Source organism: Equus przewalskii, chromosome X (genome assembly GCF_037783145.1).
Source record: "Equus przewalskii isolate Varuska chromosome X, EquPr2, whole genome shotgun sequence".
NCBI classification, from domain to species: Eukaryota; Metazoa; Chordata; class Mammalia; order Perissodactyla; family Equidae; genus Equus; species Equus przewalskii.
The window spans coordinates 37,446,724-37,470,479 of NC_091863.1; the positions used below are offsets into that span (position 1 = coordinate 37,446,724).

At 37.8% G+C, this 23,756-nt stretch overlaps 1 long non-coding RNA gene across 2 annotated transcripts in view; it reads right to left on the bottom strand.

The window, feature by feature from the left end:
• The window catches only part of LOC139081176 (uncharacterized), a 119,851-nt gene that overhangs the window by 38,742 nt on the left and 57,353 nt on the right, over nt 1-23,756 (bottom strand). For both annotated transcript variants that reach the window (XR_011536285.1, XR_011536284.1), the window contains exon 9: nt 8,065-8,231. This is a non-coding gene — a long non-coding RNA (uncharacterized lncRNA). The remainder of the gene's footprint in view (nt 1-8,064; nt 8,232-23,756) is intronic.

The window sequence follows — 23,756 nt, forward strand, 5'->3', positions numbered from 1 at the left end:
TGCTGGACCTAGAGGTGCTGTTGAGGACCCAACAGCCCTTGTGGTCTCTGTGGATTCCCTGCAGCACTTGCCAAGGACTATGCAGTTGTTGATGCTGTGGATTCCAATGGCCTGAGCTGACAAGCCATCATGTCCCTGTGGGCCTGGTGCTGCCTCATGCCCCTGCACTTGGTGCCCTGTATCACTAGACGTGGGGTTACAGCACACTCCAGCATGCACCCATCCATAGGTGAAAGTCCTCCCTTATGGAAGTCAGTCCATAAAGTGTGGAAGAGATGACTACTACTTTGAATGTGGAGACACTTACACAAGGCTACAGGGATCACAAAGAATCAGGGAAACATGACTCCACCAAAGGTATACAGTAGACCTCTAGTAACTGGTCCCAAAGAAATGGAGATCCAGGAATTGCCTGATGAAGAACTCAAAATAATTGCTCTAAAGATGCTTGGAGAGCTACAAGAGAACACAGATAAACCAAAACTAACTCAAATCTATTGGAAACTATATAAACCAATGTGATAGTTAATTATATGTGTCAACTTGGCTGGGCTATGGCGCCCAGATATTTGGTCAAACATTATTTGGAATGCTTCCGTGAAAATGTTCTTTGGATGAGCTTAACATTTAAATCAGTGGACTTTGAGTGAAGCATATTACTCTCCAGAATGTGGGTGGGCCTCATCCAATCAGTTGAAGGCCTTAATAGAACAAAGACTGATCTCTTCTGAGCAAGAAAGAATTCTGCCAGCAGATAGCTTTTGGACTTGAACTGCAACTCTTCCCTGGGTCTCCAGCCTGCCAGCCTACCCTATTAGTTGCTGAATTGCAACATGTATTGAATTCACGATCTCCCAGGGTGTCTACTATTAAAGTGAGGGCATTGATTGGGAAGGAATGGGATCCTGAAAACTGGAATGTGGATGTATGGGAAGACCCTGATGAAATTAGGAACACTGAACACCTAAATTCAAATAAGTCTTCTTCTCCAGAAGTAGCCTCTCCACCTCCACCTAAGGAGATTAACCCTGCATTGTCCAAGGAACTGCAATGGCCTCTACTGTGGTATTTGCCTCACAAGACGCTGCTGAGTCTTTTCAGCAGTCTCTCCCAAAACCCCTCTTTGCGTCTCAACCTATAACTAGACTCAAGTCCCAGGAGGCCCCTAAAGAGGAGGAATAAGATCCTCAACCAAATAAAAGCCATATATGACAGCCCCACAGCTAACAGAATATTCAATGGTGAAAAGCTGAAAGCTTTTCCCCTAAAATCAGAAACAAGACAAAGATGCCCACTTTCGCCACTTCTATCCAACACGATACTGGAAGTCCTAGCCAGAGCAGTTAGGCAAGAAAAAGAAATAAAAGGCATCCAAATCAGAAAGGAAGAAGTTAAATTGTCTCTGTTTGCATATGACATGATCTTATATATGGAAAACACTACAGACTACATCAAAAAAACTGTTAGAACTAATAAACAAATTCAGTAAAGTTGCAGGATATGAAATCAACATACATACAAAAATCAGTTGTGTTTCTATACACTAACAAGGAGCTATCTGAAAAAGAAATTAAGAAAATAATCCCATTTACAATTGCATTGAAAAGAATAAGATATTTGGGAATAAATTTAACCAAAATGGTGAAATATCTCTGCACTGAAAACTCCAAGATTTTGATGAAAGAAATTGAAGAAGACACAAAGAAATGGAAAGATATCTTGTGTTCACAGATTGGAAGAATTAATATTGTTAAAATGTCCATACTATCCAAAGTGATCTACAGATTCAATACAATCTCTATGAAAATTCCAATGACATTTTCTACAGAAATAGGAAAACAATCCTAAATTCATATGGCACCACATAAGACCCCAAATAGCTAAAACAATCTTTAGAAAGAAGAAAAAGCTGGAGGCACCACACTTCCTGATTTCAAACTATATTACAAGCTACAGACATCAAAACAGTATGGTACTGGCATAAAAACAGACACACAGCTCCATGGAACAAAGTAAAGAGCCCAGAAATAAACCAACACAGAGCAGTCTCAACTGATCTTTAAGGGTGTCAAAATACACAATGGCTAAAGGATGGTCTCTTCAATAAACGGTTTTGGGAAAACTGGATATCTACATACAAAAGAATGAAACTGGATCTTTATCTTATGCCACATACAAAATCCACTGAAAATGGAATAAACACTTAAACATAAAACCTGAAACTCTAAAACTTCTACAGAAAACAGGGAAAAAGCCCCTTGACATTGGTCTTGACAATGATTTTCTGGATATGACACCAAAAGCACAAACAAGAAAAGCAAAAATAAATAAATGGGACTGTATCAAACCAAAAATCTTCTGCACGGCAAAAGAAATAATCAAAAAAAATGAAAAGGCAACCTATGGAATAGGAGAAAATATTTGCAAACCACACATCCGACAAGGAGTTAATATCCAAAATATATAAGGAACTCATATAGCTCAATAGCAAAAACACAAATAAGCTGATTAAAAAATGGGCATACGACCCTCAGACATTTTTCCAAAGAAGACATACAAATGGCTAAGAGGTAAAAGAAAAGATGCTTAACATCAGGGAAATGAAAATCCGCACCACCATGAGATATCACCTCACACCTGTCAGGATGACTATTAGCAAAAAGACAAGACATAACAAGTGTTGGTGAGGATGTGGAGAAAAGCAACTCTTGTGCACTGCTGGAAGAAATGTAAATTGGTACAGCCATTATGGAAAACTATGGATGTTCCTCAAAAAATTAATAATAGAACTACCATATGATCCAGAAATTCCACTTCTGGGTATATATCTAAAGGAAATTAAATCAGTATCTCAAAGAGATATCTGCATTCCTAATTTCATTTCAGCATCATTCATAATAGCCATGATATAAAAACAACCTAAGTGCCCAGCGATGGATGAATGGATAAAAAATATATGGTGTGTGTGTATATATATATATACACACACACATATATGCACAGTGGAATATTATTCAGCCATAAAAAGAAGGAAATCTTGCCATTCGTGACAACACAGATGGGCCTTGAAGGAATTGTACTAAGTGAAATAAGGAGACAGAGAAGGACGAATATTGTAAGATCTCACTTATATGTGAAATCTAAAAAAGCCAAACTCATAGAATCAGAGAGTAGAATGGTGTTTGCCAGCAACTGGGGGTGGGGGGCAGGGTACGCAAAATGAAGAGACGTTGGTTAAAGGGTGCAAACTTTCAATTATAAGAGGAGTAAGTTCTAGGACATCATGATAACAATAGTTAATAATACTGTATCGTATACTTGAAAGTTACTAAGAGAGTAGATCTTAAACGTTCTTACCATAACAACAACAGCAAAATGGTAATTATGTGAGGTAAAGGATGTGTTAACTATCCCTATTGTGGTAAACATTGCAATATACAGGTATATGAAATGTTCACATTGTGTACCTTAAACATACACAATGTTATATGCCAACTGTGTCTCAATAAAGCTGTCAAATGCGTCTGTGTCCACATTTCCACTTTTTATAAGGATAACAGTCGTATTGGATTAAGGACCCATCCTACTTCAATATGACCTCATCATAACTAAGTACATCCTCAATGACACTATTTCCAAATAAGGTCACATTTCAAGGTACTGGGGACATTCAACAAATTAATTTTGTGGGGACACAATTCAATCCATAACGATATGTTTCAAATATACACATAAAGCATAGTTTATGGATATGTAGGTAAGTAGTGAAAGTCTGAAACAGCCCGGAAATGTTATATGCCAATTCAAGGATAGTAATTACCTCCAGAGAGTGAGGGAGCTAGGAGGAAAGGCTTGGTAATGGAACTCCAGCAGTATCCTTAACCTTATCTCAAAAACAAAAACAAAAACAAAAAGTTCAGTAGCCAATATGCCAAAATAGCTGTTAAATCAGAGTTCTGAGTGGAGGGCATATGAATGTATGTTGTATTATTTTCTGAACTCTTCTGAGTATTGGATAGTTTGTTTCTATAAAAGAATAATTCATTCCTTCATTCATTCCCTAGAAAGAAGCTACAATGGAGCTGACTCACTAAGTCTAACAACACAGACAGCTTTTCCTCCAACAATTAGAGTACGTCATTGTTTTTTCACTTTAAAATCAAATGAAGTAGTTGCTTTGCTTTTCGCGGTCCTGTTATTCATAAAAATGTGCATCTTTAAAGGTATGATCACACTCAGTGGGCTAAGATGCTTCCATCATGAGACGTGAGCAGTATCTAAGACAGGCGGAGAGAAGAAACATTTCTAACCTCTCAGATCATGCTCATTCCATGACCTACTCTTTATGACTGGAGTGGGGGTAGAAACATGCAATATCTTTAAAATCTTTCTTTCTTCCTCCCTCTAACCCTTTTCCTCTCCCTCTCTTTTTTTTCTCTTGGCCTCTGTGGTCCAGTTCATTTAAATCCCATTTGTGAATTTGGTTTCTACTCAAAACTGACTGTATATATTTACACAAATTAAGAGATCTGAGTCAAAGGACCTCAAAGTTTAACCCCGCTTCACCAATAGCTAACTGTTTGCTTTTGGGCAAATCTCTTGACTTTTATTTTTTTAATCTAGAAAATGAAAGATTTTGATTAGATAGTCTCAGATCTAAATGTGTTTAGAAAAACAAGGTGATTGATGGAGAAGGACATAATTTTAGTTAACTTGTGAAAATGTGAAAATTTCAGTTATACATGTGTTTTCAGTTATGTGATGAGGTAGGTAACTGATGTGATTATCTTTTCTCAGAGTGGAATACAATTACCTATTTGTTCTGGCATCATGTAGACACAATCTATGTTAATCTGACTCAATCATGCAGCCCCCAACAGAGCATTATCCACACATTGAGACTCTTAAAATCCCTCTTGACAATGATAAAAGTCATCTCCGAGGAAAGAAAAAATAAATCTTTGTGTAACCCACATGCCAGATGCAGCTCTCATCCATGAGCCTTGAGTATGTTTTTTCCCTGAGCTGAACTCGATGCCATCTTAGCCCCTCAACAAATCACTGTGTAAAACTGAATCTGACCAAATATAGCCTATGTTTTATGGAAGATTTCGTGGAGTCACAGGGAAGAAACAGGTTGAACAACACACAGTATTTCATATGAATAGTCCCAAACGGAACCACCTCTCCTCTAAGTCTCTTCTTTGAGCAATACTGGCTCTCTCTTCTTCTCTAAACTTTGCCCCAAACAGTGCTTAGTTAGCTCCTCCTCCTTGGAGGACTCTGGGCCTTGGAGACTCAATCCTCTCTCTCTGTATCCTTATCCAAGTATCTTCTCAACAAAGGTGGTCTATGCCTACAAAGACATTCTTCCAGCCACTAAGATCAACTTTTCCCCTTCTAGGCATTTGCAAGCAAATATCCTTAGCCTGTTGAATGCTGTGTTTGATGTGGAAGCAACCTGTTTGCTCTAAGGTCTTGATTATGTACAAAGCCTTGGACTCTTGTGTCCAGGTATGTGCCCCTACTCCCAATACAGCACATGCAGTAGACCTTCCAGGCTCTCTCTCAGGCACCAATATTGTTAGTTGACACTCAAGTTGCCTTGGACCCAGCCCCTAATTCCATCAGAACCTGATCTACTCAGAAGGCTGACTTTCTAACTCCATCCAAACTTGATTGGAGAAACCTACTTAATTAGAAGGAAAAATAGGAAAGTAGTTAAAATTGTGCAAGTACAATTTTCTCAGATGATTAGACACTTTTTCTTTTGAAAGGAATAAATAAAAGGGAAATAGGGGCAGAATAATAATGGTACAGATTTTACTTTTTTAAAGTTTGAATAAAATTAGCATAATTTCCCTTTTATTAAGCTACAGCAGATAGAAAGCACATTATAGACACTGTAGGTGGAGATGTGGGTGGACACATAGGAGGAGGAATGAGAAAGCACTGAAAATACAGCTGAAATAATGAGCACATAATATGAAGAACAGCAGCAAGGATCAGGCTAGAAGATGGAAGGATCCCTACTTTGATCACAGACAAAGGTGATGTGGAATCGAAAATTAAGAGGTAACCATTCAGCTGAGCTGAGAGACTGGGGAAGTCTGGGCATAGATAGGAAGCTGGGCATAGATAGGAAGAGAACAGGGAACACTTCACTTTTGACTTGGGTTTAAAGAAATCATACCTTGTGCTTAAAGGGGAGGAAAGTGCAATAATGTCATTCATAAAAATATCTAGTTTTATCCATGCTAACCATGATGAAAATATAACCTACACAACTTGCTTCCATTTGATCTGGAGCAAACTTGCTAGAATATAGAACATTGGGTTTGACAGTCATTCTGTCCACTCCCCTCCAAGCAGGGACAGCACAACCCTACACACACCATTCCTGCCCCATTCATTTTACAAACGAGGAAATGAAGGCCTAGCGAAGTTATGCAAAAGAAGTGATTTTTTTTTAATCTTAGAGCTTTGAGAGGCAGACAAACAAATCTCCATATGTGATTTCTACAGAAAGTGCTCTGCTGCTTGACATATAGAAGAAAATAAACCAAGAAATTATTAACAGGATTGTTGCAATTGATTTAGATTCTCGAAGGTTGTTTACAGACTAGTAGATGAACCTGAGTTTGGGATTTTTGACGTGATCTGTGCCAGGCATGGTATTTAGATGGTACCATTATTTCAGCTACAACTCTGGAAAGCCAGGAGTTGTCTGTACAATATTTTCTTTCCCAAAACCTAGGTGGTTAGATGACAGTCTCAGATCCAAAATGGATCCTGGGATGTCATCCTTTCTGCCAGCTCTCCCTGCATCACCCAAGCAGTGGCCCTACTCTGTAACCTCTCTTCCGGCTCAGGATCTCCTTCTCACTCTCCTCTCAGACGTTCTCCCTTCCCACCCACACCTCCTTTACCCCTCTCCATATTCCCTACTCTCTTCTTTTCATCATGGTTGCCTTTGGTGGCTATCAAGAGGAGCTTTGATTGCCCATTAAATATGAAGCCCAAACTTTCATTAATTTAAAAAAGTTGGATCCTCCTTACTCAAAGACAAGAAACATTCTTGTCCAGAAACATAATTAATTGTTTGGTCTCCCCTAGAGACTTTCCTCCCAGGAAAGGGGGACCTTCTGCCTGTATTAGGACAGACAGTTCTAATGCAGGCAAGAAAAAAATAAAAGGTAAAGTTTTCCCTTAAAACAAAGTAAATCCCTGAATCCTGCTCAAAGTTCTGCTTCTGCCCATGATGGAGAATCTACTCCTGGTATGCATCTTAGAATTTGCAAATACCAACCTGCTGCATACAACTTGTCCCCTCATCAGCCTCTCTGGAGAAGTTCTGGCTGTGCTTAAAACAACCCTCCTGAGATTGTGCTGTCCTCAATCACCTTATCTAATGAAGCCCCCCATTTAGTCTTTGTATTGGCACATTATTTGTTTCCTTTATAGCACTTGAAATTATTGTATTTGTTTATTTTATTGTATTTAAATTTTCCTTGAGCTACATTAGGGCAGCAAATATGTTTCTCTTGGTTTTTGCCTCATTCCCAGTGACTAACAGTTTCTGGCATGTAGTAGGTGCTCAATAAATACTTGTTGAATGTTTTGGTAAGTAACCTAATATGAGTTTGGTGATCAAGGTTCTGCCACTCACAGGCATCTCTCTAGAATAACAACTCATCTGTACATATGGCCCAGAAGCATCAATAGCCACCTGGATTGAGGACACTGGGCTGAGTGAAGTGGTTGCTAAACTCCTGTGGGCAGGAAATTTGCCCCTATCCCATCTATGGTAGACTGAATTATTGACACCAATTTTTCACTCTTCATATCCTCACCCTTTTGGTGGCCTTTAATTTTAGACTCAGTCATGTCTTCCTGTGGCCAATGTGGGCAGAAGTGATGCTGGGTCAATTCTGAGCCTAGGCCTTAAGAGGCTTTGCATGTTTTCGTCAAGAGCTGAGCTGAGCTGGAAAGACCTGAGCTTCCAGGTAGTCAGTTAAGACAATAAGCCAAAAGGAAATAAAAGTCAAGCATTTAATCACTTACTGTGATAGTATAAGCAAGAGATTAAACAGGAAAAAGTGCCAGCTCCCTCAGTGTTCCATTTTCCACCATGGAAGAGGACCAGGTGAAGGTCAGATGTATCAGCTGATGGGAGGAATCATCTCACTGCTGAGGGAACCCCAAACAAAAGGCTCCTGATGTTTATGTACCTGTGGATTAAAGGAAAGAAGCAAGGGAAAGGTTAAGAGTGAAAAAGTACTGAATACTGAGTCAGAGTGGAGAAAAATGTTTTCACTTGTTACTGATAAGGTATTCTCAGTAGAGGTGATTAAGAGAGGCATTGGCCAAAGGCCCCTAATAAAGAAGCCTCTGAATGGAGGTGTCATGACCAGGAATGCAGATATGCAGAGAATGAAGGTGCCTTGGCTAGGAATGCATAAGAGGATGGCTGGCCAGAGAGCCTGAGTCCTTGACTGCAATTCCCTTCAGAGACTGCAATGTACTGTCTGTGCACGAAATCTGGTGTGGGGAGGGCAGCTTTCCCCAGTGAAGCCTGCCAGGTAAAGCTTTTGTAATTGCCAGAATGGTCAGGCCTGAAAGATCACATGTAGATTTTTGGCCAGGAGTCTGACTTCTCAGTTTCCGCTTGCCTTTGTGGGCCACTGTCATTACTATGAGAAGAGCTTCCTCTAGTAGCTGCTGCTCCTTTAACCTGGGCCCCAGAATGGACACATATGAGCAGAGCCACACCAGTTGACCTATAGACCTACAGTTAGAAGCAGAGCTGCCCCAGCCATGAGAACATGAAGCAGAGCCATCAAGTAAAGCCCAGCCTACATCAACAGAGCCAACTGATCCACTGATCCATGAAAATAAATGCCAACTATTTTAAGTCACTGAGTTTGGAGGGTTTGTTAAACAACATTATTTTGGCATAGCTAGTAGATACACTATCCTCTTTCCAGCCATCATGAGTGTGGGCCCCTGCCACAAGTCCTTACTCTGATAAAAATTATTAGGTATGCAAAGAAACAGGAAAATATCACTCATATGGAGAAAAAGTCAATCAAGAGAAGCACAGAAATGATCTAAATTAGTAGACAAATACATTTAACTTGTTATGATAACTCTATTCCATATGTTCAAGAAACTAGAGACAGAATTGAATGTGTTGAAAATGGAAGGCAAAGACATAAATTGAACTCTAGAGATAAAAAAGACTACAATTTCTGAGACAAAGAAATGCCCTGTATGGAATTAATGGCAGATTAGACATTACAGAAGAAAATATTTGTGAACTTGAACACATAGCAATAGAAACTATCCAGGGCTAGCCTGGTGGCTTAGTGTTTAAGTTTTCATGCTCCACTTTGGCAGCCCAGGGTTTGCTGGTTCAAATCCTGGGCATGGATCTATACACTCCTCATCAAGCCATGCTGTGGCAGGTGTCCCACATATAAAATAGAGGAAGATGGGCACAGATGTTAGCTCAGGGCCAAACTTCCTCAGCAAAAAGAGGAGGATTGGCAATGGATGTTAGCTCAGGGCTAATCTTCCTCACCAAAAAAAAAACCACAACTATCCAAGAAGATGGGAAAAAATAATAGAGCATTAATGAGTTGTGCAACAACTTATAACAGCCTAATGTATGTGTAGTTGGCGTCCTCAAAGGAGAGGATTTGAGGGGAGGGAGGAGAAAAAATTATCTGAAGAAATAATAGCAGGAAAATTTCCAAATATGAAAATTACAAATCTACATATTAAAGAAGTTTAACAAATCCCTAGTGCAAGTCACAAGAAGAAAACTGTATCAAGGATATCATAAGCAAATTGCTCCAAACAACTGATAAAGAAAAAAATAAGATAAGTAGCCAGGGATAAAAGATACATTAGGTCCATCCAGAGGAACAAAGATAAGGATGACAGCAGTCTGATCATTAGAAACAATGCAAGGGAGAAGAGAGTGGAACAACATATTCAAAGTATTGAAAGAAAACAACTGCCAACATAGAATTCTTTCCCAGTGACAATATATTTCAAAAACGGATGCAAAATAGGGGCTGGCCCCGTGGCCGAGTGGTTAAGTTCACGCGCTCCGCTGCAGGCGGCCCAGTGTTTCGTTGGTTCGGATCCTGGGCGCGGACATGGCACTGCTCATCAAACCACGCTGAGGCACTCTCCCACATGCCACAACTAGAAGGACCCACAACGAAGAATATACAACTATGTACCAGGGGGCTTTGGGGAGAAAAAAGAAAAAAATAAAATCTTTAAAAAAAAAAAAACGGATGCAAAATAAAGGCATTTTCAGACACATAAAAGCTGAAAGGATTCATCACCAGCAGGCCTACACTCTAAAAAATGTTAACACAATTCCTTCAAGAAGAAGGAAAATGATACCAGATGTAAATCTGAATCTGCACGAAGTAATGAAGAGCAGCTGAAATGATAACTACATGGATGAATATTAAAAATAAATTCTCATTATTTAAATCTCTTCAAGAGACAATTGGTTATCAAAAGCAGGAATTGGAAAACTTTTTCCATAAAGGATATTTTATGCTTTGTATATTTTACGCTTTGTAGCTCATATTGTCTCTGTTGCAACTACTCAATTTTGCTGTTATTGCATGAAATCAGCCATCAATAATATATGAATGAATAAGTGTAACTGTTTTCCAATAAAACTTTATTTTCAAAAATAGATGGCAGTCTGGACTTGACTCATGGGCTGTAGTTTGCCAAACCCTGTTTGTTTTTTTATAGGTATGGTGTTTTTGGTGAGGAAAATTGGCCCTGAACTAACATCTGTTGCCAATCTTCCTCTTTTTTTTCTCCCTAAAGCCCCAGTACATAGCTGTATGTCCTAGTTGTAAGCCCTTCTAGTTCTTCTACGTCGGATGCCGACACAGCATGGCTTGATGGGCAGTGTGTAGGTCCATACCCAGGATCCGAACCAGTGAACCCTGGGCGGCCAAAGTGGAGTACACAAACTTAACCACTGGTCCCCAGGGATGGCCCCCTAAATCCTGTTTTAAAGCAAAAATAGTGACAATATATTTCAGAGTTTATAGTACATGTAAAAGTAAAATAGATGCCAAGAAGAGCACAATGACTGGAGGGGAGAAATGGAAGTATGTAACAGAAAAGTTGTTATGCTACGTGTGAAATATTATAATATCACTTGAAGATAGACTATGATAACATATGATGTATATTACAAAACCTACAGCAGTCACTAAAATAACAAACCAAAGCATTATAGCCAATAATTCAAGAAAGGAGATAAAATAGAATCATAAAAATACTCAATTAACCCAAAAGAAGGCAAAAAAGAAGTGAACCAAAACAGATGGAATAAAACAAATAACAAGATAATTGATTTAAATACAATCATATCAACAATCAAATTAACTATAAATGGTGTAAACACCCCAACTAAAAACTATAGATTGTCAGATTAGGTAAAAAAGCAAGACCCAACTTGTGCTGCCTACAAATACATTAAAAATAGAAGATGTAAAAAGATATACCATGCTAACACTAATCAAAATAAAGCTGAAGTGAACATATTAATATCAGACAAAGCAGATTTTAGAGTAAATAATATTACCAGGATAAAGACAGTAATTTCATAACGGTAAGTGGGCCAATTCATCCACGGAACATAACAATCCTAAACATGTATTCACCTTAAAACAGAGCATCCAAATTGGAAAGGAATAAGGTAAACTATAATTTCAAACAATATGATCATCGATGAGGAAAATTCTATGAAATAAAAAAACTGTAGGAACTAGTAAATGAATTTAGCAAGGTTGCAGGATTTAATATCAATATACAAAATTCAATTATATTGCTATGTACTAACAACAAAAATCAGAAATTGAAACTTAAAAACAACTTAAAACTTAAAAACCATTCACAATAGAATATAGGAAATACTTAGGGATAAATCTGACAAAATATATGTAAGATTTCTGCACTGAAACATATAAAACATTACTGAGAGAAATTAAAGACGACTTAATAAACCAAAAGGTATACCATATTTATGAATTGAAAGATTCAATTTTGTTAGGATGACAGTTCTCTAATTGATCTATAGATTCAATGCAATCCCATTCAAAATCTCAGCAGGCATTTTTGTAGAAATTGGTAAGCTGATTCTTAAAGATTTTATTTTATGTTTTCCTTTTTCTCCTAAAGCCCCCCTGTACATAGTTGTGTACTTTTAGTTGTGGGTCCTTCTAGTTGTGATATGTGGGATGCTGCCTCAGCGTGGCCTCAAAAGTGGTGCCATGTCCACGCCCAGGATCCGAACCACAGAAACCCTGGGCCGCCGAAGCAGAGTAGGCAAACTTAACTACTCGGCCACAAGGCCGGCTCCCTGGCAAGTTGATTCTAAAATTCATATGGATATATAAAGGACCTAGAATAGCTAAAACAATTTCAAAAAAGAAAAAAAGTTGAAAGATATACACTATTTTACTTCAAAACTTATTATAAAGCTACAGTATGGTATTGGCATAAAAATACACAAATAGATCAATGGAACAACATACCAAGTCCAGAAATAGACCCACACATATGTGGATAACTGATTTCTTACAAAGACCTAAAGGTAATGTAGTGGACAAAGGATAGCCTTCTTAACAAATAGTGCATATCCATATAAAAAAGGAACTTTTATCCATAGCTAGCACTGTATACAAATATTAATTCAAAGTGGATCATAGACCTAAATACACAACCTAAAACTATACTTCTAAAAAAGTTATAAGAGATCTTCATGACCTTGGGTTAGACAAAGATGTCTTAGATAGAACACCAAAAGCACCATTCATTAAAAAAATTGATAAATTTAGACTTTGTCAAAGTAAAAGCTTCTGCTGCACTTCTAAATATAATGCTAAGAGAATGAAAAAACTAAAGACTGGGAGAAAATATTGTAAATCATAAATCTGATAAATAACTTGTATACAGAATATATAAGGAACTCTCAAATTCCTTTAGTCATTAGGAAAATGACATTTTAAACGAAAATGAGATATTACTAAAATTTAAAAAAATTGACTATACCAAGTGTTAAGGTTGTTGAGTAACTTATACACTGCTCATGGGAATGTCAAGTGGTACATCTACTTTTGAAGAAAGGTTGGTAGTTTCTTTTCTCATTTTTTTTGAAAGAGTAGCTGTTTTTAATATACTTTTTAATAACAGCTTTATTGAAATATAATTCATACACCATACAATTCACCCCTTTAAAGTTACAATTCAATAGTTATTAGTATATTCATGGATATGAGCAACCATCACCACAATTTTAGAACATTTTCATTATCTCAAAAAGAAACCCTGAACCCTATGGCTACTACCCTCTATCCCCTACCTCCCCCAGGCTTAAGCAACCACAAATCTACTTTCTAAATTTATAGATTTGCCTTTCTGGACATTTCATATAAATGGACATATATATGTTGTCTTTTGGGACTGGCTTCTTTCACTTAGCATAAAGTTTCCAAGGTTTATCCATCTTGTATCACGTATCAGTACTTCATTCCTTTTTACAACCAAATAATATTCCACTGTATTATCATAATGTATTCTACCACATTGTGTTGGTCCATTTATATGTAGATGGACTTTGAGGTTGTTTCCTCCTTCTGGATATTATGAATAATGGTCATGTACAAGTTTTCATGGGGACATATATTTTCATTTCTCTTGAGTATATGCCTAGTACTGGAATTTCTGGGTATGGCAAATGTATGTTTAATTTTTTGAGGAACTGCCAGACTGTTTTCTAAAGTGGCTACATCATTTTACATTTCCACCAGCAGTGGACAAAGGGTCCAATTTCTCCACATCCTCACCAACACTGGTTATTTTTTGATGATAGCCATTCTAGTGGATGTGAAGTGGTATCTCCTTGGGTTTTCCATAGATGCCTTTTATCAGAGTGAGGAAGTTCCCTTCAATTCCTAGCTTGTTGAGTGTTTTTATCACAGTTGTTGAATTTTATTGACTATTTTTTCTGCTCCTATTGAAATGGTCGTTTGTTCTCTTTCTATTGATATGACAAATTACATCCATTGAATTTTTAGATTTTAAGGCAACTTTGCATTCCTGGTATCCCATTTGGTCATGCTGTATAATCCTCTTTATAAGAGGCTGAATTTGGTTTGCTGCTATTTTGTTGTGGATTTTTGCATCTATATTCATAAGATATATTGGCCTGTAGTTTTCTTGTGAGGTATTCTTCTGCTTTTGGTATCAGGATAACACCAGCCTCATAGAATGACTTGGGAAGTGTTCTTCCTGTTCTATCTTTTAAAAGAGTTTGTGAAGAATTGGTATTAATTTTCTTTAAATATTTATTAGAATTCACCAGTGAATCATCTGAGCCTGGCCTTTTCTTTGTGGGTGGTTTTTTGATCACTAATTTGATCTTTTTAATTGTTATTTCTCCTCAGATTGTTTCTTCCTGAGTCACATTTGGTATTTTGCAACTTTCTAGGGATATTTGTCCATTTCATTTAAGTTGTCTTGTCTAAATCATTGTCAAACAATTGTTCTTTGTATTTATAATCCTTGTTATATCTGTAAGATCAGTAGTAATGTCTCCTTTTTCATTTCTGATTCTAATAATTTGAGTCTTCTTTCCTTTTTCTTGGTCAGTCTTGCTAAAGGTTTATCAATTTTATTAATCTTTTCAAAGAACCAGTTTTTGGTTTCATTGATTTTATTTATTAAAATTTTCTATTTCACTATTTCTGCTCTAATAATTAATTATTTCCTTCCTTCTTCTCACTTTAGGTTTAGTTTTCTTTTTTCCAGTGTCTTAAAGTGGAAGGTTAAGTTATTGATTTGAGATCTTTTTTCTTTCTTAATATAGACATTTTACAGCTGTAAATTTCTCTCTAAGCACTGCTTTAGCTGTGTCCCATATGTTTTGTTTTGTTGTGTCTTCATTTTCATTCATGTCAAATTATTTTCTAATTTCCTTTGTGATTTCTTCTGTGACCCATTTATGAGTGTGTTGTTTAATTTCCACAATTTTGTCAGCTCCCCTGTCTATTATTGGTTTTTCATTTCATTCCATTGTGGTTCAAGAACATTCTCTGTATTGTTTCTACACTTTTAAATGTATTTAGGTTTGTTTTATGTTCTATCCTGGAATGTGTTCCATATGCATTTGAGAAAAATGTTATGCTCTGCTATTTTGGGGTGGAGTTTTCTACAGATGTTTGTTAGGTATAGTTGGTTTATAGTGTTATTCAAGTCAACTAGTTCCTTGTTGATTTTCTGCTTAGTTGTTCTATCCATTGTTGAAAGTGGTTTATTGAAGTCATCCTTTAATTCTGTCAATTTTTTTTTAAGATTTTATTTTTTCTTTTTCTCCCCAAAGCCCCCTGGTACACAGTTGTATATTCTTTGTTGTGGGTCCTTCTAGTTGTGGCATGTGGGATGCTGCCTCAGCATGGTCTGATGAACAGTGCCATGTCCATGCCCAAGATTCGAACCAATGAAACACTGGGCCGCCTGCAGTGGAGCGCGTGAACTCAACCACACGGCCATGGGGCCAGCCCCAATTCTGTCAATTTTTTCCTCAGGTACTTTGAGGGTCTGTTGCTGGGTGCGTATATTTTATGATTGCTATATTTTTCCAGCTGGATTGATCCTTTTACTATTATGAAATGTCACCCTTTATTGTAGTATTTTTTTTAAAGTCTATTTTGTCTGATGTTAGTATAGTCACTTTGCTTTCTTGTGGTTGCTGTTTTCATGATAGATTTTTTATCCTTTACCTCAGCAACAGCTAGCTGGAGGCAGGATGAAAAATGCTGACATCCTGCCTTTCTGGGAAGCTAGCCTTCCAACTAGGAGTTGGAGAGAGGGGGAGCCCTGGCTGTGCCAGTCTGCAGTATAGTTTCCATCTCACTGAGCTGGGAGTGGGGAAGGAACGCACAGGTTTTGGTTCAAATACCAGGCTCTTGCAGTTCTTACTGAGTTTTAGTAGATTTTCTTGAATAAATATTTCCTCATTTGTTGTATGTTCTAAGAGCAATTTACAGAGACTTTAAATGGTTGTTTTAAAAGTAATTTTCACCACTTTCACTGGGAAGCAGATCCCTGAAGGTCCTCATGCTGTCATGCCAGAAATGTAATTCTAGCAGTTTTTTAAAAAATAGTTAAATATGTGCCCACCATAAGACTTAGCCATTCCACACCTAGTTATTTATCCAAGACAAAAGAATGTAGATATATGTACAAACACTTTTGCATGAATGCTCCAAACAACTTTGTTTGTAATAGCCTCAAATTGGAAATAACTCATGTATCCATCAACAGGTGAATAGATAGATGAACTGTACTATATCAGTACATTAGAATACTACTCAGTGATAAAATAGAGTGAACTGCTGATACACATAACAACATGGGTGAATCTCAAAATAATTACACTGAGAAAAAGAAGTGAAACAAAAAAGAACTCATACTATATGACTACTTTTATACAAACTACTAGAAAATGCAAACTGATCCATAGTGACAGAAAGTACTGTGGATGCAGTATACTGGGAGGATTGGAAGGAGGGATTATAAGGGAGCATGGGAAACCTTTCAGGGTGATGGGCATGTTCATTGTCTTCATTGTAGTAATTGTTTCAAAGACGTACGCATGTGTCAAAATTTATAAAATTGTACACTTTAAATATGTGAAGTTCATTGTATGTCAGTTACACTTCAATTAAACTTTTTAAAAACTTCTATCCTTCTTCCTCTTCCTGAGCATCTGGTCTTGGGAGGAAAGAGCAAATTTCCTCTGGCTTAAGGTGTTCTCCTGTGTCATGTCTAGGAGAAGCGTTCTGTGTGTTTCCAGCTTCTGATGAACTATCCAAACCACTGCACACTTCTTTCCTCCTCTCAGTTCGGTGCTTGGTTTCCCCTCTCATCTGTAATTTAGCTGTGTCTTGGATCCACTCAATTTCATTTCTTTGTTCATTTCTTTACCAATTCAACAAACATTTGTTGAGCAACTGCTTAATGCCACATGCTGTGCTAAGTTCTAGAAACAGAAAACAGAAAAACACAGTCTCTGTTGCCAAGGAACTCATTGTCTAGCAAAGTGAAAAGACATATACACAAAAATTGCTGGTAGTCTTAAGTAATATGGAAGTTTGCATAATGTACAGTAGGGCACAAAGAAGGAAATGCTGGTGGGTATTTTTGGTTTTGTGTTCCCTGAGAATTCATCCACCCTAATCTGGTAACCACAGGTTACCTTTCCCTACTGTGTGCTGTCTCAGTGAGACAATGAGTCTAGGTGACTGTGCCTTCCTTTACCAAGAGGCCTGTATGTAACCCAAGCTGGAACAGTCAGGTTCTCTCCATGGATTCTTCATCTTAAGAAATTCAAGGATGGGAAAACAGATATAGCTCATTTATACCAGAACTGCCTCCTGGGCCAGATGGTCATATTCATATTCAATGGACTCCATAATTAACAGGATGTTCTCAATGAGGAAAATGAGATATTCAGAATTATTTACAGATTTCTGACTCAGATAAATGGGCATATAGTGGTGTCATTAATTAAGCTTTAAAAATATAGGAGGAGAAGCATATTTTAAAAAATTTATTGAGATGAAAGTCACATAACATAAAATTAACCATTTTAGTGAACAATTCAGTGGCTTTTAGTACATTCGCAATGTTGTGAAACCACCACCTCTATCTAGTTCCAAATCATTTCCATCACTCCAAAATAAAATCCCATGCCCATTTAGTAATTTCTCTCCATTCCTTCCTCCTCCAGTTCCTGGAAACTACCAATCTGTGTTCTGTCTCTATGGATTTATCTTTTCTGGATATTTTATATAAATGGAATCATATAGTATGTGACCTTTCGTGTCTGAATTTTTTCATTAACACAATATTTTTCAGATTCCTCCACACTGTTGCACATATCAGTACTTCATTCCTTTTAATGGCTGAATAACATTCCATTGCATGTATATAGCACAATTTGTTTATCCATTCATACATTAATGAACATCTGTTTTCACCTTTTGGCTATTGTGAATAGTGCTGCTCTGAACATGCATGTACATGTATTTGTTTGAGTACCTGTTTTCAATTCTTTTGGGTATATACCTAGACTTGCTGGGCCATGTGGTAACTCTATATTTAACTTTTTAAGGAACTGTCAAAATGTTTTCCACAGTGACTGTACCATTTCACATTCCAACAAGCAATATATGAAAGTTCCAATTTCTCCATATCCTCACTAACATTTATTATTTTCCATTTACTTTTTATTATAGCCATCCTAGTGGCTGTGAAGTGATATCTCACTGTATTTTTGATTTGCATTTCCCTAATAACTAGTGATGTTAGGCGTTTGTTCATGTGCCTATTGGTAAGTTGTATATCTTCTTCGGAGAAATGTCCATTCAAGTCCTTTGCCTATTGTTTAATTGGGTTGTCTGTCCTATTGTTCCCGAATTCTGTATATATTCTGAATACTAGGCCCTTATCAGATGTATGATTTGAAAATATTTTCTCCCATTCTGTAGGCTGTCTTTTCACTCTCTTGACAGTAAACTTTGATGCACAAAAGTTTTTTTTTTTTAAAGATTTTTTAAATTTGTCTCCTTTTTCTCCCCAAAGCCCCCCAGTACATAGTTGTATATTCTTCATTGTGGGTCCTTCTAGTTGTGGCATGTGGGATGCTGCCTCAGCGTGGTTTGATGAGCAGTGCCATGTCCGTGCCCAGAATTCGAACCAACGAAACACTGGGCCGCCTGCAGCGGAGCCCGCAAACTTAACCACTCGGCCACGGGGCCAGCCCCGATGCACAAAAGTTTTTAATTTTGAAGAAGTACAGTTTATCTATTTTTTCTTTTGTTGCTTATGATGTCATATCTAAGAACCCACTGTGCAAATTCAAAGTCATAAAGATTTACTCCTTTATTTTCTTCCTGGAGCTTTACAGTTTTAACTCTTGTATTTAGGTCTTTGATACATTTTGAGTTAACTTTTGTTAACAGTGTGAGATAGGCATCCAACTTCATTCTTTTGCATGTGGCTATCCGGTTGTCCCAGCATCATTTGTTGAAAAGACTATTATTTTCCCATTGAAGGGTCTTGGTACACTTGTTAAAAATCAGTTGGCTATAGATGTATCAGTTTATTTCTGGACTCAATTCTATTCCATTGGTCTATATGTATCATCCCATTTTCATTACCATAGCTTTGTAATAAGGTTTGAAATGGGAAAGTGTGAGTCTTCTGACCTTGTTCTTCTTTTTCTAGATTGTTTTGGCTGTGTGCAGCCCATTGTAATATACAAATTTGAGGATTGTTTTTTCCATTTCTACAAAGAAAGGCCACTGGAATTGTGATAGGGATTGCATTGGATCTGTATAGAAGCAGATTTTAAGAAAAAGGATGAGTTTGATTTTGAGCATGATGACTTTGGGGTGCTTGCAAGACATTAAAGCTACTCATCTATAAGGAATCAGATATATGTTCTAGAGCTTAGAAGAGAGGCTGAGGGGCTGGCCCCGTGGCCGCGTGGTTAAGTTCGCACGCTCCACTGCAGGCGGCCCAGTGTTTTGTTGGTTCGAATCCTGGGCGTGGACATGGCACTGCTCGTCAAACCACACTGAGGCAGCATCCCACATGCCACAACTAGAAGGACCCACAACGAATAATATACAGCTATGTACCAGGGGGCTTTGGGGAGAAAAAGGAAAAAAATTAAGTCTCTAAAAAAAAAAAGAAGAAAGGCTGAATAGAGATGCATATTTGGGATATTAGTATACATGAATATGGTAGCTGAAACCATTGCTGTTGATGAGATATTTGGGGAAGAGCATATAGAGGAAAAAGAGCGGAAAATCCTTGTATTCACCAATATTAAGAAAGTGTAAGGGAAGAAGAGCCTGTGACAATAATTTGATAAAAGAAGGATAATGGAGAAACTAAGTGAACAAGAAAAGGGTGGTATAATAGAAACCAAGGGAGGAGAGAGATTTAATAGAAGCAGTATTTTGTGTTGTAGAGTTCATGACATAAGTCTGAAAAGCAGTCAATAGATTTGATAGTCATGAGGCCACTGGTGACCTTAGGCAGGTCAGTCTGTGTGGATTGTGGAGGCTGAATCCTGGCTAAGGTGGGTTCGAGCATATACAGGAAGTGAGAAAGAGGGTGCAGCAGAAGTCTAGAATATTGGTTTTGAGCATCATGGCTGTGAAAAGAAGGGGAGAGACAGAGTTAGTGCAAGAGGAGAATATAGTGTGACTGGAAGATTTAGAGGTCACAGAAAAGTACCTCAAGGAGGACAGAAGTTGAAAATAGAGAAGAAAGAGGGAGTAATTAGTGGGCTAAGGCCTTGGATCTGTAGGAGATGAGGGAGATATGGAGGGAATTGACTTGAGCAGGAGAAAGGACAGCTTCCACAGCCTACTTTCTCCTTCTTTAGCATGAATGACCAAACCTGAAGGTAGGTACAGACAAAAATGACTTGTAAGTGTGGGGGAAACTATGGAAGTTCAATACCTGATAGCCTTGATATTCTGGGCAAAATAGGAGGTAAAGTCATCTACACTGAAGGGTTGGGCTACCTGAGGTTAGTGGAGCAGCCACTCAGAGAAATAGGAGGAGAAGTTGGTCAGAAATAGGGTAACAAATTAATAAGAGATGCTGAGGGTCTAGGAGAGGCTGGAGACCATAAATCTGTGGTGGTCCTAATCCATTCATGGATGTGATTTTCTGCAGTAGTGGCTAGCAGGCCAGATGTGGAATCAGAAAAGGAGAATGGTAAGATTGATCTGAAGTTGAAGACTGTAGAAGAGATGTGGAAAGACCATGGGCTTGGTTTTGAGTGCAAGGGTACAGTGGTTGAGTGCCATGGGGTCAAGTTTGGATAGGTGAGGAAGTGAAGCCTAACAGGGCTCATGGACTTGGAATAAAATGACTTTGAGGTCTCTGTGTGCGACGTTAAATAACTGAAATAAGGTAGAGAAGAGACTGTTGGTGTTGAAGATTTTTTTTAAAAAACACCATAGGCCAGGGTGCTGGATGGCTTCATATGCATATAGAAGCTGCCCAGCATGAAGACAGGACATGAGGAAAAGAAGAAAACAGTGAGCTTGTGTCCACGCCCTTAATGAATAAAGGGAAACAGGTGAGAGGTTCAAAGATAAAACAAAGGGATAGAAGGAAGTATATATGGTTGGCACAAACCTTAATGAAAAAGGATTTCTTGCCCTAAGATGGAGGCATAATAACCTGCCAGTTGTGTTAGGATGCTAGGAGACCATGATCAAGCTGCAGCCCATGATATGTGGGTGTAGGAGAATCAGTCTCCTCCATAGAAGAAGTTTCAAGAGGTCTTGTGTTCTGTGAAGTGGTTGAAGATACAAGGGAGGTTATTTACAATAGAATGAGGGCCTCTGGGGAAAGGGTTAGAGGGAAGTCAGCATTGTAAGGAACATCCACATCCCGGTAGAATGAGAATATTGAATGATAAAAATAATTTATGTCAGACACCATGCCAAGGGCTTGATATATTTATTTAATTCAATCATTACATTATTTCTGCAATGTAGGTGTTATGTTTCTTTTTCATATGAATAAACTAACATTGAAGGCACTTAGAAACTTATCTAAAGTCTTGTATCTAAAAAGTGACTGAGTTGGTTTTCCAAGATTTGATTTCCAGGCCTGGTCTTTTAACCAATAAACAAGATTGGAATGAGAGTATGTAAGAGAAGAACGTGCCCGGGAGGAGCTCCCATTTTGGGAAGGGGCCTCCAATGATAGGATAGGAGACCTCATGGGTCCAACCAACTGAGAATGTAGGCATGTGCTTATAGGGTCCTCTGGGTGGCAGAAGCCCCCAGTCAGGTTCAGCTGTCTGTCCTGAGTTCCAGATGGAATATGGGCAGGTGGTATTCTGTATCCTCAAAGAGGGAATGTGAAAGTGTGGTAGTAAAAAGCAGTCAGGTCTAGGGAGACACCTGTCCTCTTGCTTGGAGGGGCTGATTCATGGCTTCTCACAAAGGCCCCAATTCTTATTATATTTGAACAGTCCATCCACATGGGCTCCTGGGGAGGAATATGCAGACAGGCTCTTGTCGGGGAAGGCTTTTATTGGAAAGTAGAATTGGGAATTGCTTACCAAAGGTATTCCCTGCTCCATATTATCAATGAGATGTTGAAAATGTCTTTCTGATTACAGCTTTTGACAAAGCCAGGATTTTGGTGTAAACAGAGATAATTAAGCAAGGGTCTGCTCTCTGAGCTCTGGGAATGTAACAATAACAGGATTGCAAAGACAAGAAGTGATTCTTTCTTTGGGTTTTTCTCTCCTTCCCTCCCACCACCAGCTGTGCCCCTCCCACAGCCTTCTGCTTTTTAGGTTTTGCCAGCAGTGGTGAAAGTGTCATTAGTATTCACTCAGATCTCTTTGGACCTCTCTTCCTGTTTCTACACAGCACACTCCTGGTTTTGGTATGCTTTTGCCTCCAAAGGCTACATATGAGACTCTTCTAATGACCGCTCTCTTTGCCTGGGCCACCCTTTAGCCTGTGACTGGTGAATGTGGCCATATGAAAGCTCAGCTTCCTTGCCTCAGATCAGGACAACTTGGAGGCATAATTTACAGAGCAGAGCTCCCCTAAGGGACCAGGCTGAATGTACTTTCTATGGGACCTTGCCTGAAATTCCACTGTGGTTTGGCTTCTTCTCTTTTTCTGTCCTGCTTCCCTCACTCCTTTCCTAGTTTCTCCTGGGAGAATTTTTTTTTTAAAAATCACATGTTCATGAATCCTCATCTTAGGGTCCGCTTCTGGGGAACTCAACTTAAGACAGGGAATCAGATAACTATTAAAGGGAAGTTCATTTAAATAGAAATTTTGAGGGTAAAGTTGAAAAATGTAATTTTTTAAACGAAAACACATGAAGAACCATTTAAATACTAAAGTATATTTTACGTTATTTAAATTAGCAAGTAAATTACTTCATAATATGGGTGTGGGGAAAGATTTTCTAACTGTGACTTAAAATCAAGAAACAATGAAAAGATGGGTAAATTCTACTATATAAAAATGAAAATGAAATTTGCTTAAAAATAAGTAAAGTTAAAAAGTGAAATGAAAAATATTTGCACTTTATATCATAGATGGAGGGCTAATCTCCCTGATATAGAAACAGCCATTAAAAATTGAGAGGAAAGCAAGGATGACCACTCTCACCACTTCTTTTTAACATAATACTGGAAGTTTTGGCCAGAGTAATTAGGCAAGAAAAAGAAATAGAGGCATTCAAATCAGAAAGGAAGAACTAAAATTGCCCCTGTTGGCAGATGACATAATCTTACATATAGAAAACCCTAAAGACTCCATAAAGAATCTGTTATATCTAGTAAATGAATTCAGTAAAGTGCAGGATACAAAATCAACATACAAAAATCAGTTGCATTTCTATATACTGATGAAGCATCTGAAAAGGAAATTAGAAAAACAATCCATTTACAATAGCATCAAAAGAATAAAGTACTTAGAAATAAATTTAAGAAGATGCAATATTTGTATACTAGAAACTAAAAAACATTAAAACATTGAAAGAAATTAAACAAGACACAAGCAAATGGAAAGACATCCCATGTTCATGAAATGAAAGAAATAATATTGTTAAAATGTTCATATTACCCAAAGTGA